At 43.0% G+C, this 17,099-nt stretch overlaps 1 protein-coding gene across 1 annotated transcript in view; it reads left to right on the plus strand.

Annotated features, from left to right (window-relative positions):
* Positions 1-17,099, plus strand: part of LOC308315299 (guanine nucleotide-binding protein G(I)/G(S)/G(T) subunit beta-1-like) — a 49,247-nt gene continuing 32,148 nt past the window's right edge. Inside the window, exon 1 of the mRNA XM_080763216.1 lies at positions 1-440. The gene's annotated coding sequence lies outside the window, so the exon portion shown is untranslated. The remainder of the gene's footprint in view (positions 441-17,099) is intronic.

Genomic DNA, 17,099 nt, shown 5'->3' on the forward strand with positions numbered 1-17,099 from the left:
GGGAAGAAGAAAGAAAGACAAGAAGGATTAGTTTTTTTATTTTATTTTAAAGACTGAAATAAAGAAGAGTGACGTTTTGAACCCGGGGAGGGTGGGGGGGACAACAACGCACACACCGGGGTCATTATTTCATAAACTGAGGAACCCGTTTATTTTGTTAGTATTTATTTTTTTAGTATTTCTTCTTGGCACTACCACCGCACCACGGTAGCTATACTGACTGAGCACCGCGCGCCGCTTCGTCTCCACCGGTGTGTGTGAGAGTGACTGCAGTGGGTCCGTTCACCTGACAGCGGCGGGGCGAAGAGCTGCTGGTTTCGGGGAGTGTTCCGCTGCTCTCCTCGATCGGTCGGTCGGTGGCGTTATACTGGGATAAAGCAAAGAGAGAGATACTAATGTGATATCCAAACGACGGACACCCTCATAGACTGGAAAAGCGGGTAAGACGCTGATAAATTGGGGGGGGGGGGGGTTAATTTAAATGTTTTCATGTAAAAAAGTAATATTCCTGTGAGTGCAAGATGCAAAGCATATAGACCAACAGGGGGTTGAACAAGTGGGGTTGAGTGTGTGTACTGTAGACTGAGTTAGCTTGCTGCTAGCCTGCTGTCTGTGTGTTGGTACACAGATGGGTGGTGGAGGAGGAGACGCGTTGTTATGTGTTGTAGGAGCTTTGCTAGTTGTTGCAGAGATGCAGATCAACATTCATAACAACCCCCCGGGCCCAAAAGTAACTTAACACTTTAATCTAAACATCACTTTAGTTAGCCAGGAGTAACGTTGTTCTTATCTGTACCATAATAAGTAGTTCATATTAGTTACTTGCCAGCCTCTTTATGCTTAATGTATGTATGCTCCAGACATACAGTACGAAGAAACATGTGCCTGTTTCACCCCTCTCATTCAGTCATCTTCTTCAACCCCGCGGCTTTAGTCACGTCGTGGCACACTTTGTATTATTATTTACCAAACAAACCGCACACAACTTTCTTTACCCGTCATTTGAGTCGATCATGTGGGGGTTCCATGCACACACCCACACACCCACCCACCCACCACACACACACACACACACACACACACACACACACACACAGCTCTTTAAGGGATGGAGCAGAGAGTGGAATGTGTTGATACCGCGGCGGCTCTTGCTGTGGGTTGTTTTAATGGTATATCGGTATAATATAATTTAACATTTTGTCTGTGGGTTTGCTAGTAACTGACGTTAGTTGGCTGGCTAATTGGTCGAACATTAGCTGTGTGTGCCTTTAGTTTAGCCCCGGTGACTTAAAACCAACGCACGCCGGCATCAACAGATTAATACTACACTATACATAATCCAGTCACGAAGACAGTTTCTGGATTAATTCCACTATATTGCACTTTGGGAGAAACAAATACAGCTTTGGGTCCTCATCATGCAGTTGATCATAACGGAGTGTAAAAATGCAGGCTACTTGCAGAAACAAACCACCACCCCCCACTGCCCCAATGCCCCATACAGGTTCCAACACATACGTCTGCTGGAGCTGATTTAACTATAGTTTCAGTGATGTAAATAGGTTTTCAATGTAATGAGTCCCGGGATGCAGGGGTGGTCTTTTAGATGAGTCCCAGGGACATTTTATGAGTCCCACTTCAATAGGAGTCATATTTTGCCATTTTTACAAATTGCAGCATTTAACTCCCATGTCATTTTATATGGTTATAATGGGGTTATATTCATGTAGAAAACAGAAGAAGAAATGATTATTATAACTAAAGCTAGCAAAATAAATTAGAATAAAAAAACAGTACAGTAGTGCATCCTGTGGATGCAGAGGTCGTTGTTTTATAGCATCCGTTAACTATAAACTGCATTTTGTGACACCCCATTTTAATCTCTGTAGTTTTTGCAACATTTAAACGCCTTAACCCTGCAAATCCCAGCGTAGCTTCAGGGCTACATTTATATTTTAATTAATTAATATAGTTATAGTTATTATTATATTAAGATAATTTTTCTGTTCTTTTTTTCACCTAAACATCATCATTGATGTTCATTGTTTAGTCTTGCAAAGGCATTGGTCATGCTATTTGCAAAATACCCCCAAGGAGGCAGAAATTTACACAACTTAAAAACTCTGGACTCTGTGAAATTATTACCAATTTTTAACCTTTAACCCTGAAAAGAAATGCCTGTAATATATATATTTTTGTGATCATTAGAATGTCTAGTTATTATTGTGAAAGATATCCCCCAAATGTAAATTATTAATTTAGTAGTATTATTTTAATAATTATTATAAATGTGCATACAATTTGCATAAAACTTTTTTTTTTAAACATAATTTCCTCTGCAAAGTCCTAGTAGTACAAAGTAGTAGTAAGGTTGAAATCTCTTTTTTTGCAAGTAGAAATATATATCCGGGCTTTGCAGGGTTAAAAAAAACAAAACAGATCTATAAAATGTGGATCCGTTCTTTTTGGCAAGCGGACAGCCTTGCACCCATTGAGTTAAGGGTGTGGATTTCGAACATTGCAGCCAAGATAGGCCATGTATACAGTATGTATTGTTTAGACAGCTCTGATGTGAGCTCACATGGCCCAGAATCAGACTGGATTTTGACCGTAGTAGGCGATGATGATGGGCTGTAAAGTGTGTATAGGTTTGTCAAGGATACTGGTTTAGCCTGCGTCCACTTCTTTTCTCCACTTGATTTGTAAAAACAACAGCAAAAAAATAGCTTTATGACAATCCCCAAACCTCTCAAAAACGGATAACTGAATTTATTCAGCACAGTATTTATTGCTTGCCATAATAACTGCCTGCAAAAGCCTCCTATAGTTGTTATCCACAGGGCTAGTTTTAAGTTAACCAGTGCTCAGACCATTTAGAATTAACAACAGTGTGCGGATTCGTTTGACGAGCTTTTCATTTGAAACTCTTATTTTAAGCATGTCTTAATTGGATCTCTACGATCTTTTTATCTTGAGAACTGTCTGCCTGCAGAGCAAGGTGTTAACAGCCAGGGCACTGAGGGTAACCCAGCAGCACGTTGAACTCTAACCTGCAAGAGACAATAAATAATAGGCACAGTTCACCTTTTTGATGAGGCAACACATCCAGTTAAATAAAATCTGGTGTGAGGTTACCCCAACAGTGGAAATGTAAAAGCCAAGGACAGAAAGGGGGCAGTCATTTAGAGTTGTTATTTAGTGGTGAAAATATTTCCACAACTCGCCGGTGGTAGCTTTAGCTGCCACCCGTGTGTCGCAGAAAGAAAGCTACAACGGAACACTATCGGTCCGATTCAAGTTAGGAAAAAATAAACTTTGGGAAAATGGTAGATCTACAAGCTCACAAGCATGTTGCTGAGCATGTGAGCCTGTAGGTCGGCTATTTTCAGACGAGCAACAGTCTACGACGAAGTACACAAACGTTGTTACACATTCCAACACATGTAGTGCGCACTGATATCTTTCCGTCACGTCAGAAGTTTCCCCCGTGTGCCTAACTAAAAGAGTTACTTGTTATGTTGCTGGTCCACAAAGATGAATTTATGTCGCCACAGTGTCCCCCCCTCAGTCCTCTGCCTCCTTGAATGAATGGGTTCCAGTATTCAGGGCCCAAGCAGCTGCATCCAACAAGATGGCGTTCAAAGCCTTTTTTCATCACCGCTTACTCCCACACCGAGGAAGACAGCTGCCTGCCCGGCATTGGAGGGATTTGGGCGTTGGCATAGAAATTAGTTGATTTTTTGTGTTTTTTGTAAATAGACCCTCGAGGTGTTTGCCTTCAATAACTCGTTTTTTTTATCGGATGAATATCGCTCTGGTGCACCTCCGACATAGGACTCCATAGTGGGGTTAGGAGTTTAGTTTTGATCTCCACTGATACCGATATGAAAAGGAGTAGGATTATTACATTTGAAAACGACATTAACAGACTAACAGTACTTTACCTGTAAAGATTAAGATTACAGCCTTTACCTGTAAAGGCTGTAATAGCTACTGTGGAGTCAGTACTGCTGTATGGGGCTGAGACATGGACCCTCACAGTACAACAGGAAAAAGCCCTGGTTGGAGTCTACACAAGAATGCTACAAATGGCACTAGGTGTCACATGGACGGGGCGCATCAGAAATGTGGATTTCTATGGGGACCTACAGTACCACGGGTCACGGACAAAGTCAGAGATAGAAGGATGAGGCTGGCAGGGCACTGCGTCAGGCTCCCAGAACTTGAGGCAAGTAAATTGACTCTGTGGGAGCCAACCCAGGGCAAAGCCAGGAGGGGAAAGAACTAAGCGTACCACCTATGTAGACGTGATGCGGCGCGACATCTTGGCTGACAACACTGCATGAACCTGATGTTGGATAGGACATTATGGAGGGCAGCAATCCAGGAATCCAGAGTTGGTGTTGGCTAGACCTCACTCTTGCAGTAACAACCTGCAAAGATTATAATAAATAATACATGAAATACTCTTTAGGTAATAACGTTTGTCACATTTGTAACAACATACTACATCATAATAAATGTGCAAGCTTTTTCAAATTTCAGTTTGTAGATGGGCCTCTTAGTCCATGTGTGTGTGTGTGTGTGTGTGTGTGTGTGTGTGTGTGTGTGTGTGTGTGTGTGTGTGTGTGTGTGTGTGTGTGCGTGTGCGTGTGCGTGTGTGTGTGTGCGTGTCTGCGTCTGGTTTTCCAACATTTTCATATTGGTTACTGGTTAGTGAGATTCTCAACATTGAATGTTTATAAAGGTAGGCTACATTGTAAAGTTTCACAGGTGGTATCCCATTTCCTTTCATGGAATAGTATTCTCCACCAAACTTCCCAGATCTATTTGCATCGGTTTTCAATAATGGTACTGTACAGTTAATTTCAGGTTGATGAGATACTTCCTCTCTTCATACCTACCTGTCCTGAATGTTTTTTTTTTTTGGCATAACATTCAGATCTCAGTTCCGAGGCTTGAACAGGTGGCATCTACAGTGATGTAAATAGGTTTTCAATGTAATGAGTCCCGGGATGCAGGGATGGTCTTTTAGATGAGTCCCAGGGACAGAGTCCCACTTCAATGACGTTAGGAGTCATATTTATTTTACAAATTGCAGCATTTAACTCCCATTTCATTTCATATGGTTATATTCATGTAGAAAACAGAAGAAGAAATGATTATTATAACTAAAGCTAGCAAAATAAACTAGAATAAAAAACAGTACAGTAGTGCATCCTGTGGATGCAGAAGTCGTTGTTTTATTGCATCCCTTAACTATAAACTGCATTTTGGGATGCAAAATGCACCCTATTTTAATCTCTTGAGTCTATAGACCACGTCTGAATATAATCCTATGTATGTACTATGAAAACCCTGGTGATGCGAGTTGAACTTTTAATGTTAAGGATATATCCTGGATCTGGGAACAAAGGGTTTCCACCGCGCCTCAAGCAAACAACTTAACAACATGACATTTCAGTGTCAATACATCTTCATCAGGTCATACCACGAAGAGGCTACAAATGACTTAACGAGATATTTCACTTAAAATAAAAAGCGTATTTTCGTCTACTCTGGCTTTTGGGGGCACCCCGGATAGTGTTGCTTGATTAGTTGATTCAGTATTTAGATTTTTAGATCACATAATTTGGAGCGACGCCCACCTGGAAGGGTTGACCCCCACTTTCAGACCAGAGCGGCCAATGCATTCCTCCAGGCTTTAATTTTTTGCGCCAACGAAAATGAAAGCCTGGTACCGAGGCTAGCCCTATGATTCTATACACTTCTCGACTTTTTTGAATTTACACGTTTGTTTAATGGTCCTGGCTGTAAGTGGCAGTGCAACATGTATCGCTTAACGAGTATGGACACACGCATCCAGAATAGATGGTATGCACACGTACGTATGCGTGTACAGTGCAGTGAGTGCACACCTACAGTGTACCTAACCAATATAAGCGGCTGTATTGCTTTAAGGCAGAAACGGAAATGATGAGGGGGCACCGTGACAATTTTGAGTTTGCATGTTCTCCCCGTGTCCCCTTTGGGTAGGTGGCTTTGTGATCCAGTTGACCGCGACACCTCTGTCTTGAATCTCTCTCATGCTTATTTATGCACCGTTGTATCAGATGTCGCACCCTGAAAATGGCAGATCTACAAGCTCCCAATCGTGACGCACCCTGAGCTTGTAAGCTATTTCTTTGAAAAATGCAGGAAGTTGGCTCATAATTATTTTACTTGCCAGTTGCCAGAGAGAGTGACCAGCCAAAGAGGGAATATGCTCGCCATTTGCTGGTATCATTTGTAATGTCATGCGACTCATGCCTACACAGGATGGTATTGGCCCTGTCTTGAAGCTCTTAGGCTTCATTTATGCTCTGTATGACCACGTTGCAGTTGTCACACGGTGAAAATACTTAAAAATAGCAGATCTACAAGCTCACAATCATGATGCATTGTCCCAAGGAGATCATTTCATATTCTACAGCACAATTCACGCCCCCTTCTCAAGACAATTCAAGTGATTTTAATCCCTATATGTACTGCTGCCTTTCGAAATGTTGTTCTATACGCTTTTTACCCTTTACCCAGCTTGGCTCTTCCCACTTTTCATTTGTGTTTTACTTTTCACTGTACTGTCCCACCTCTTTAGGACCCCTTTAGTGTCTCACTGTGTCTGTGTCTCACAGTTTCACTATTGGGGATTCTGTGACGGAGACTGAAAAAAGTCCCCTTCCGGCTAGGGCTGTTTCCCCGACTGGTCGAATCACAGTCGGGAGTTTAATGAAACTCGTCGACGATTAATTTTTATATAGATTAGGAATTGGGTCTTTTTGACCTTGACCTTTTGACCTGACATTACATAGTGAAGTGCAGAGCTACGGTTATATCTGTACTACAGCTATACTACTTTAGCCAACATGAGATAATTAAGGCTCGATGAATTACACTCTTCCAAACGGTTTACATTGTTTAAGTCACAGGAGCATACATAATATTATATCATACATTTGACCTTTAGTCAAAATTCTGTGTGTAATGTAATCCATGGGATTTCTTGCATCTGAAAAGCGTCACGGTCATAGTAGTAACGCAACGGAAGTATTTCCTCTCAAATAATTTCAAAAAAGAACCTCCGATTAATATGATTAGTCAACTGGTTTTATTTTTAAGTTTACTTGTAACTTATAGTCTTATAGGACGCAGATCGACTAAATTAGAAGTACATCATGCCACACCGGCTCTCTGTACCGTAGTCTAAACTAGTAACTGACGCAAAAAAAAGAAAAAAACCAGCTCGAGTCTCCCCAGGATGACACGATTGGCATACAAGCCTCTGAAAGCCATAGCTGAAGGACATTGCAGGGCTTAAAATAACGTTTTACTTTATCAGTGGTGCTCTCAATAAAAATAAATAAAAAGGTAGCTCCATATGTAATAGAATTCTTTATTGATACAAAAATGACACGATAACTGTATGGGCAAATGATGAGAGTAATGCATATTAGGTCACCATAAGGGCTTCATGCAATAACCTAGGGGCAGGATTTAACATGTAGGATGGATGTCTGTTCCTCTTCCATCCCTCTCTTCACTGAGACATCAAACATCAACTATTGTTTTTCTTTGTTCACTGACTTTCATGGCCCATTTGGTTACTATAATTGGAACATCGTCCAGTTTTGGTCACACAACTATAATCTGCACATAACTAACTAACTAACTATAAATGCTCCCAATTATCATTTGAAGTCGCACAGATTCAATTTCTAATGCACAGAGAAGGGAGACCTTTGTTAAACCTGCTTGGGAAATTGAGCTTCAGCTTCACCCGGCTGATGGCTGCTCAGTTGGTTATGATGAGCATTGGTCTTGCTCAGATGCGACATTCTGAATCCTACACAGGTTGTACTTATAACCACACTCCACTTCTGTGGCCAATGTGGAAGTGCCTCTTGCCGCCAACAACTGTGGATTAGACCTAAATATATGCTGTATGGACTAGGCCGCGACGGAGGCCCGCCGTCTCAAGCGAACTTGAGCCACGCGAGACACCACCGAGCGAGTGAGTTGCCGTGTCGAACGTTGCAAAGTTCGCTTAGCCGAGTTGCGACCCGATAGGCAGAGAATAATAAGTCATGTTCTGGCGAGAGCGTTTGCCAAATGCCACTCAACGTGGCTACTAGCCAATCACAGCGCGTTCCTGCTATATTGAATTATGAATTGAATTCCTATTATCGTAATTACAGGCCGCAAGTGCCATGATGGTAGTGATAGGCCAATATGGCAGTCATGCCTGACCCTGGACCTGAGATCACTGGTTTTCACTTGTGGTCATAAATGGACCACCACCACTTTCACTTTCTGTTGTATTTGTGTGTGAGATTTCCCAACAAATGGCTTACATTGACAACTTTCCTGCCATATGCCTCTCCTGCTGCGTCTGTCCTTGTTTCTCATTCCATCATCTCCGTACAAGATTCGGAAACGACTCACCCAGGGCACACACTCACTCAGTTGCCAGTACAGCCAGGGCACTTGCTCGCAAGGCTAGTTGGAACACGCTCTAAAAGAGAGAATAAGAGCTCACTTCACCGCAATGGTTGAGTTCATCAGCTAGCCTTATTATTTCTCTTAACCTAAATGGACCATTAGTGGCAGCGGCTCCGTTGTGGCTTCCACTACTTTGGTCTCTTGGGATTGTCAGTGGAGCACTAGTGGACTGTGGTCTAAATCCATTGCCTATTTTATTACCAGGCTTGTTCGTTTGACATCTTTTTCAACCCTCCCAGGTGTGTTGTATGTTGACAATCAACAACGATCGAATGCTATTCTGGCTTCAGTAAAGAGTAGCTTTGATCAGACCTTTCCCTGGCTTTTCCTTGTTAGTACACCCAGTGGAATATGCAATTAGTCGAGGCTCAAAACATCAGCTGTTCGGTGATCTCTATGTGCCTGTTCTTCAGTGGGGCTTATGATTGGTCTGGTTGTATTTACAGTATTTGTTTCCTATCTCAAACCCTGCTCACTGTGTCACTGATTGCCATTGTCTTTCACACGCACGCGCGCTCCCTCACACGCGCACACATGCACGCACCCACTCTCTCTCTCATACACTCTGTCACATGCACACTCTTTCTCTCTCAGACACACACTTGCACTCTTCCAGCACTCCCCATTCCATATGGGACATTGTTATCGCCAGCGCAGGGCAGGCCTACTTTTTATTTTTAAACCCCAAGTGCCAGTTGAAGGCTTACCGTGGATGCTCCTGTGTTATTGATGTTATTGAACAACCCCTACCCGTTGCACTGCAGGAGAGGGGTGTCGGAGCCTGTGCCTGACACCCCCCCCCCCCCCCCCCCCCCCCCCCCCCCCCCAAGGCCTAAGTATATTTGATGAACACAAACAAGCACATCTTCACTGCATTAGTTTATTATTAGTGTGTGGGTCCATGTGACCAGATATTCTCCCCTGCCACAATCTCCTCTCGTCTTATGTCAGGTTGTCTCCTGCAGATAGGAGGGCTGTGTTGGAGTCATTCTTGGTTTGTGTTTACATTACAGTTGAGTTGACTAGAAGTAAAGTACGGTATATTACTGTACATCTCATCTGCTACGTTTAACCCATCCTAACTATTTGGTGTGGTGGGCAAGTATTGAACAGCGCCTTGGGAGCAGTTGGGCTTCAGTGTCTGGTTAAAGGACAGTTTGGGACTAGAACTGCGAATCAGACCTCGAACTACCTCCAGCACAACAGATGTTAATGGGGTTGTATGATGTCTGTTGTTGTCTTCGCCAGGCCAACAGGCTGTGAGGCGAAGACAATGTTATGTTTTTGTCCCATATCTGTGTGTGTGTGTGTGTGTGTGTGTGTGTTTGTGTATTCCATCTGTCTGCCACTCTGTGTACAGTTAAACTTGGACACCACGTTGGACCAGTTGGCGGCCTAAAAACCAGGCCGATTTGCATTTTGGCCTATGACTCTCTTCAACCATATGTTGTTGTACAATGATTTCTTGGATCACGATTCACGACGGAACTATCCATACACGGGCCACGCAAAGGTTTCCCACTGTGTGAAGTGTGTGGTGTTGTCAAGAGCGGTTTTGTTGCTTTAGGTCACGTTCCACCAGCTAGTTTGACTGCAGCTTCTGCTGTGTCAACAGCTTGCCGCCACTGACCATAAGGTCGAGGGACATTGTTTTGTATAGTCAAAGTGATTGGCGACGGGGCCACTTAGTGACCAGCACACAACTCTGGTGGTGTCAGTGCCGTACAGGCACGCCACAAGCCCTGAATAATAATACTCTGCATGAGAGTCTACTCTGCTTTGAATACAAGCTAGCTCACACTCTTTATTTACATTCTGGCCCTTAAATCCGACAGCCACAGGGAAAATGTGACCAAACCTGAATCCCGAGCTGACGGGACAGGCTTCCTAATTCAGCACCCCCCTCCTTTTCCCCATTTCCTCTTCCTCTGTAAAGCCAGAAGAGCCACAGTAACTTGAGTAAAACAAGCGCACGCTGGCAGGCCGTCATGTGACAATTCACACACACTTGTTCCTCTCTTTGAAAGCTAGGAGAGCTAAAGCAGGGGGAGGGGCAAGTTTAATGTATTATAAGGAGTGTATTTTGTTTTTTAAATAAAATCATGTGTTTGACTGCAGGCCATTCTGACTTCTGTTGTTGTTGTTTTCATCATACTCCTGTATGAAAAAGCTGGTTGTGCAGATACCCCAAGCATAGAACAATCCGTTTGACATATGTGACAAAAATACATAAAAACACACATGCACCCATCTTATTCTACACACTGGGAGTACTTTGGCCAACGAGGTGCTAGCTTGTTGAACCTGTTGGGTTGAAGTCTCCTGCTCAGGAACACTGCTGAGACTGCAGGGGTCTTAACTTGGCATGAACTAGTCATTGAAGCCATTTGACTGTTCTTAACTGACAAAGCTTTTAAGATTTGGCCTAATCTGTCATGGCATGACCCTAACGCTGTGCAGGCAAAGGGGTGTATGCAGCCTTGTGATATTTAGACAGCCCAGCTTTTTGTTTAATGTGACATGCTAATTATCTCAGAATAATGGCTATAATTGTCAGAAAATTGTTCGCTTTCCAGGCACCACTGGGTTGGACTGGATTCTCGATATGGTTTTCTTCCACCAGGAACGGTCCATGGCCATCTCATGGTTGATGCCGAGCGCTTTCATGTCAGCCAACACGGTCGTCTGCCAGGTAATTTTTTAGGCCGTCCACTGGGTCTTGTCTTGTCCACTAATAATTCTATAATTTTCTAGATCTATAGAAACAAGAAATGATGACATAGTCATATTTGGCAGGTGAAATAAGCACTGTCTCCGTTGTGCCTCTTTTTCTTTGTCACAACCTCGCGGCCGTTGTTTTCGTTCGTTTGCAACGTTCTTTTCTTGTCACGGTGTTTTCTTATGGCTTTCCTGCTCTACAGTTGGCTCATAAAATTAGCCGCTTGTTGTCAGCCGCTCCGCTCCAGCCAATCATGACTAGATTGCTACTACGCGATTGGCTACACGAGTGGTTCAGACTCCCATTGGCTTAGGCAGTATGGGGTCAGACTCCCATTGGCTTAGAGGGCAGTCAATCTTGACTAGGTCGCTAATAGAAACGAGCCTGTTGTATGTCAGGTTTCACCTGACAAAAACTAAAATGACAGATCCTTTCCCAGATTGAAAGGTATAACAACGTATAGGCTACACAGGCTTTCCAGCCAGGTCTTAAGCCCTAACCACACCAAAGGGTCAAGACGGTTTTAGCGTTGTCCCTGCGGTGTGATATGTCTTGTTCCACGTTGACCCACATTGACCCTAGTGATTCATCGCATGGAATTCAATGGAATCCAAACCACACCAAAGGGTGGAGACGGTTTTAGCGTTAACTCCTTGCAACCGTTTGGACCCAAGGAGTCACCCTTTGGTGTGGTTAGGGCTTTAAGAAGAACTTGCTTAGCATGCAGATGGCATGTTAATATTTTACCGTTGACTAAATTATGCAGCACATTTTTTAGTGAAGGGCAAAACAACAAAAAATACAGAAAGTTAATATAGCCCACTATACTGTTTGGAGAGACACAGCCATGGGTTTAACCGATTTAGACCTGAGGATGCATCTGTATCACCTTAGCTTTTAACCACTTTAACCATTATTTTAAACTTTAGCTGTTGAAAAATTGCAGATCACCACGCTACGAGCTTGTAGATCTGCTAAAAATCTTGAAAATGTGTGCAAAATTGCAGTTTTGCACACATTTTCAATATTTTTAGCAGATCTACAAGCTCGTAGCGTTTGAATATATATTCTTTCACTCTCACAGTGAACGTTTTTAACTATTAACTTAACTTTGCTTCTGGGGGGTCCCTGGAACAATTGACATGAAATAGTTTGAGAACCATAGGTGTTTCAGAAAACTGTCAGGATTTAGAAGACCTTTGTAGAATCACGACCGCAGGTCTTAATGGGTTAACACTAGGCTGCTCCATTTAATTAATCCTCTAATTGAATTACAGGAGTGCAGTAACTCCTGCTTTTCTTCCCTGTCGACAGTGCATTACTTTTCCTTTTAGCTTTCAGGTTGTTTGCTCCCATTGTCCAGGAAAATGCAAGGTCTCTTGGCCTGGAACACACAGCCCCTGGACCCGGGTCCACTGGTGTGGAAAGGTTTTTTATGTTGAATGTGCATGGAGCAAGAGGCTGGCCTTTAAATGGCCAGTCCTGGCTCACTCTCCTCGCAGCACAGAGATTCCTTCCTCATCCATTTCAATGGCTGTGCTGTGACGTCGCATGGATTCAAAGTATATATCTAGTGTAGCATGTTTTATTTGGGGCCTTTTGTTGGCATGCTTGCTCTATCTTTAGTGCCGGTGTTTGTATTGTGATTATGTGGTCAGATGAAAAGAGATCGCCGTGAATGGTTTTATGAATGAATGAATGGCCAATGGATGTTTTTCTTTTCAATAGAAGCACAGACATTTGAACAGTATTTCCAATATTATTATTTCAACTGAAACCTAATAAATATGGCCAGCCGGGGCGCCTGATGGAGCTAAAGGAACTGGTTGGAACGTGTTCCTTCTACGCGCTACGTACGTCCAACCAGGGAAACTCCACCCTGTCAGGTGTAAAGGAGCAACTTGGACACTCAGGCATGAAGGAAGCATGAGTTCAAGTCTGTTGCTCTCCCCATGTCCCCCATATGGGGGACTAGGTTGGTGGAGGGTGTGTAGAGCCCAGGATCACATTAGATGATTGACACAGGGGTGAAAAATGGGTTACAAAATCGTGGGATAAAAATATATTTAAAAAAAAAGAAACCTAATAAATATAAAGGTTATAAAAAAGTTAATCCATTTTTTGTTTTAGAGTTTTAGATGGAGAGGGTATTGGCTTCAGTGGCCTTTTTCTACTTGGCTTTTGGTGAACTTGATTTGAATATCCACTTCTGATTTTAATATACATTTCAATGACTAGAGTGAGATAAGTAGAGGTGTAAATCAAGGGATTGGATATGGGGTAATATTACTAGCCCACAATAGGAGCTTTGTAAATAGTAAATTGTGCATGATATTGAGCAAAATGTACATATTGGACTTATTTTTACCAAATACTATTTCAGCTCTAAAACATGGGTACAATATTGAGAGGGAGAGAGGCTGTGTGCAAGGTCTGTGCAAGGTTTTTGCCCAATGAGTGCACTAGGCCGGAGAGTATCTAATTTAACATTTGTGGAGTTGGTCACCTGACCAAAAGCGGTTAACAAAACTGGTCGACATGTTCTGTTGCCCCAACAGGGGCAGAAACGGGCAGAAACAAGGCCACAACCACGCTATTTACACACACTACAACTCGCTTACAATTCGCAAACCTGGCAACACTTCTCCGTGTTCTCATAGGCCCTCCAGGCCCGCCCCCACAGCTACTTTTCACTCTCACAATCGGCCATCTTGCTTTTTACTTCGATGCGCGAGTGGACATTTAATGCAAATACATTAATTATAGCTCCAGCAAGCAAACACAAACACCTCAACTCCATCTCATTGTGAATAAGAATTCCGAGGGGAAAAATAATTTTTGGAACGCCACTTTCACCCAGTATGAAGCTAAATGTGGAAGCCGTGTGTGTCACACCAACACTGGTGACCCAGAGAATCCTGTGCCGATTCTCAGGCATCTGGCCTGAGGCACTGCCTGCGAGTTGGCTCTGCGTGCGCTTTTTCCAACTCTCACTGATTTATCCAGCTCACACGTCAATCACAGTCAGCAGCTCTCAGCCTGCACACACACGCACGTCTGTCTTGCGCACACGCGCACACACACACACACATACACACACACACACACACACAGAGACACACAGGAATAGCCATGCAGGCTAAGGCGAGTGGCAATTTAATGCAAATAAATTATTTATAGGTCCAGCAAGCAAATCATGATGGTCTGTAGGTCACAATCACATTCCGATTTGAGGGGTTGTGTTTTGTATGACATTTTGGCCAGTAGTTTTATATCTATCTCAGCTTTTGCCTGATAGCACACATGCTAACAGTGCTGACCACAACGTTAGCAGCATTTGATGACAGCTTGCCATAGCAACGTACAGTGTGCGCAGACCTAACGTGAGCTTCTGGGACAGAAACTTGCGTTTTCATGACAGCAGCAGCTGCTGCACCCTGTGATAGATACTGTGCTAAAGATGCTAAAGCAACACAAAACAACATCCACACGCAAAACAAACCAGGGACCAGGGTTGCCACATATCGTGGATGTGAGAGTGAAACAAGCAACCAGGTCTATAAAAATGTTAATAGGCCAGTTCAAAGTAGGTAAATCAGAAATGGTCCGGAAATTAGTCTTAAAATAATCAATTATAGTGTTGACTGTCACACTTTGTTGTCTAATGTTGTTTCAGAGCAGTGGAACTCAAACATTTCCATGTCAAGGACTACCAATAGATAAACAAGTCCAAAGTAGCTTATAATGATCAGACTTGGCAACACTGTCTCTAGGTTGAACGTTCGACTTTACAAGCTCACACATATGAAATATGTTTTTTTGAATCTTCAAACTGAGACATATTTGATGATAATACTGTTAGCACAGTCATCATACTCCAAGAGCATACAAATGGAACCAAATGGACCCTGATTTTCCCAGAGAGCAAATGGTATCAAATGGGGGTCTGTGGCCTAATGCATTTCAAACTGGGGCTTCTTGGTATTATATTCTCTGCATATCTTATCAACTTGGGGTGAATATTTCACCACAATACTTTACTGAATATTTCACAAGAATATAACACAAGAGTCAAATGTACGGTCAAATGTAATCACAATATAGGCTACAGATGTAAATATTTATGACACAGTAAAATGTCGAAAATTAGTGCTATCCCCCCCCCACACACACACACACACACACGACAGGCAAGGCTGTTGTTTGCATCGTTAGCAGGCAGCAGCTACCTTGCCACTGCTCTCTGTGACTGTAGTTGTTTCACCATGTTTGCGTATTTATGAGAAATAAAAAACACTTTCTGTTATTATAATAATTTATAACCCATCCGTTACTACATGTGCAGGGCACACTACTGAGTTTAAAAACACAGCTGAAACATGAAGTGGAGTCTGTCAACTCGCAATTTCCTTCTTCCCATATTGTGCTGCAATGTAACTAGGATTCGCCGGCCGAAGGCCGGCGAAATTCTAGTATTTATACATAGCAGTAGCCTGCCTTACCGTGATGCCCTCTGGGACTGTCTGGGAGACTATTTAGGACAAGGGCAGAAATAAAAAAACATTTTCATGCCAATTGAATTGTTCAACACTGGCAGGAACCACATCATATACGTAGATATGTGTCAAGTCATTTTAGCCCCAGGATTTTTTATCCAAATCTACTTTCAATTCTGCAGAGCCAGACTGTTTACTTTCATTTTAGACAATCTTCTGTGTCCAAATGAAGTCAGAATGAATTCTGTTTTGATTGTATGAGAAGTAACACATTTTATTATTATATGCTATTATGCTTGTAAATTTCAGTGAGTACAAAACTAAATCAGAGCAATATGGGCGAATTGAAAAGCTAGTGTATTCAGATTAATGGGGTTTGGAATCCACATAATGCATATTAGGTAAGTAGCTGAATAGACCTATGTCAATCAGAACATGTGCTGTAGCCAGGTCAGGGCTGTGTTGCAGATGCTGTCATGATCGAAGGATCAGACCCTTCCTCACCTAGGAGTCAGCCCAGCTCCTTATCCAGACAAGTCATATGATCAAAACTTGGACTATTGTAACTCTCTCCTTACTGGCCTCCCGGCATGTGTTTGTGCACCTAAGCCTCTCCAAACGATCCAGAATGCCGCAGTCTGCAGAACACTTGGTCTTCAACCAACCAAAATGTACATTGACAATTCTCCTGAATGCTGCCTTCCGGTGTGGCATGGAAAGGAGAGGAGGGCATTTTGCATTTCTTCCACCATAGTAAATGCTGCATTCGTGGTGGAAAGGGCAGTTGTTTTACAGACGGGTAAAAGGGAAGGGGCTAAAGCCCCCTTTGATGTCTATGTGTGCACGTCCCTGACCTAAATTGTAATGTACACAGAGACACAAGCCTGTGTGTCTCGGCGTGTCTAATATTGCGTGCACGCATCATGTCCATGATGTCCATGTCCAAGATGAGCATGAAGCACAACAAGCGCTTCCTCCCATGTCTGGGTCGTGTCTGAATTGGTTTGTTCTGCCATAACTAACTACACATCATGTCCTCTCCACCCCATTCTCTGTTCTCACCGCGGTTCTCTCTCTCTCTCTCACTCTCTCTCTCTCTCTCTCCCCCCTCATCCTCAGGCCAAGATGCATTGTGCCATAGTGTGTGTGTGTGTGTGTGTGTGTGTGTGTGTGTGTTTATCTCTATCTTTTTTCTCTCTCTCTCTCTCTCTCTCTCTCTCTCTCTCTCTCTCTCTCTCTCTCTCTCTCTCTCTCTCTCTCTCTCTCTCTCTCTCTCTCTCTCTCTCTCTCTCTCACACACACACACACACACACACAAAGTGAGTCGGATAGGGTAGAGGCTTTTA

This window comes from Protomyctophum bolini (genome assembly GCF_963924005.1).
Source record: "Protomyctophum bolini genome assembly, chromosome: 5".
Classification (NCBI taxonomy): Eukaryota; Metazoa; Chordata; class Actinopteri; order Myctophiformes; family Myctophidae; genus Protomyctophum; species Protomyctophum bolini.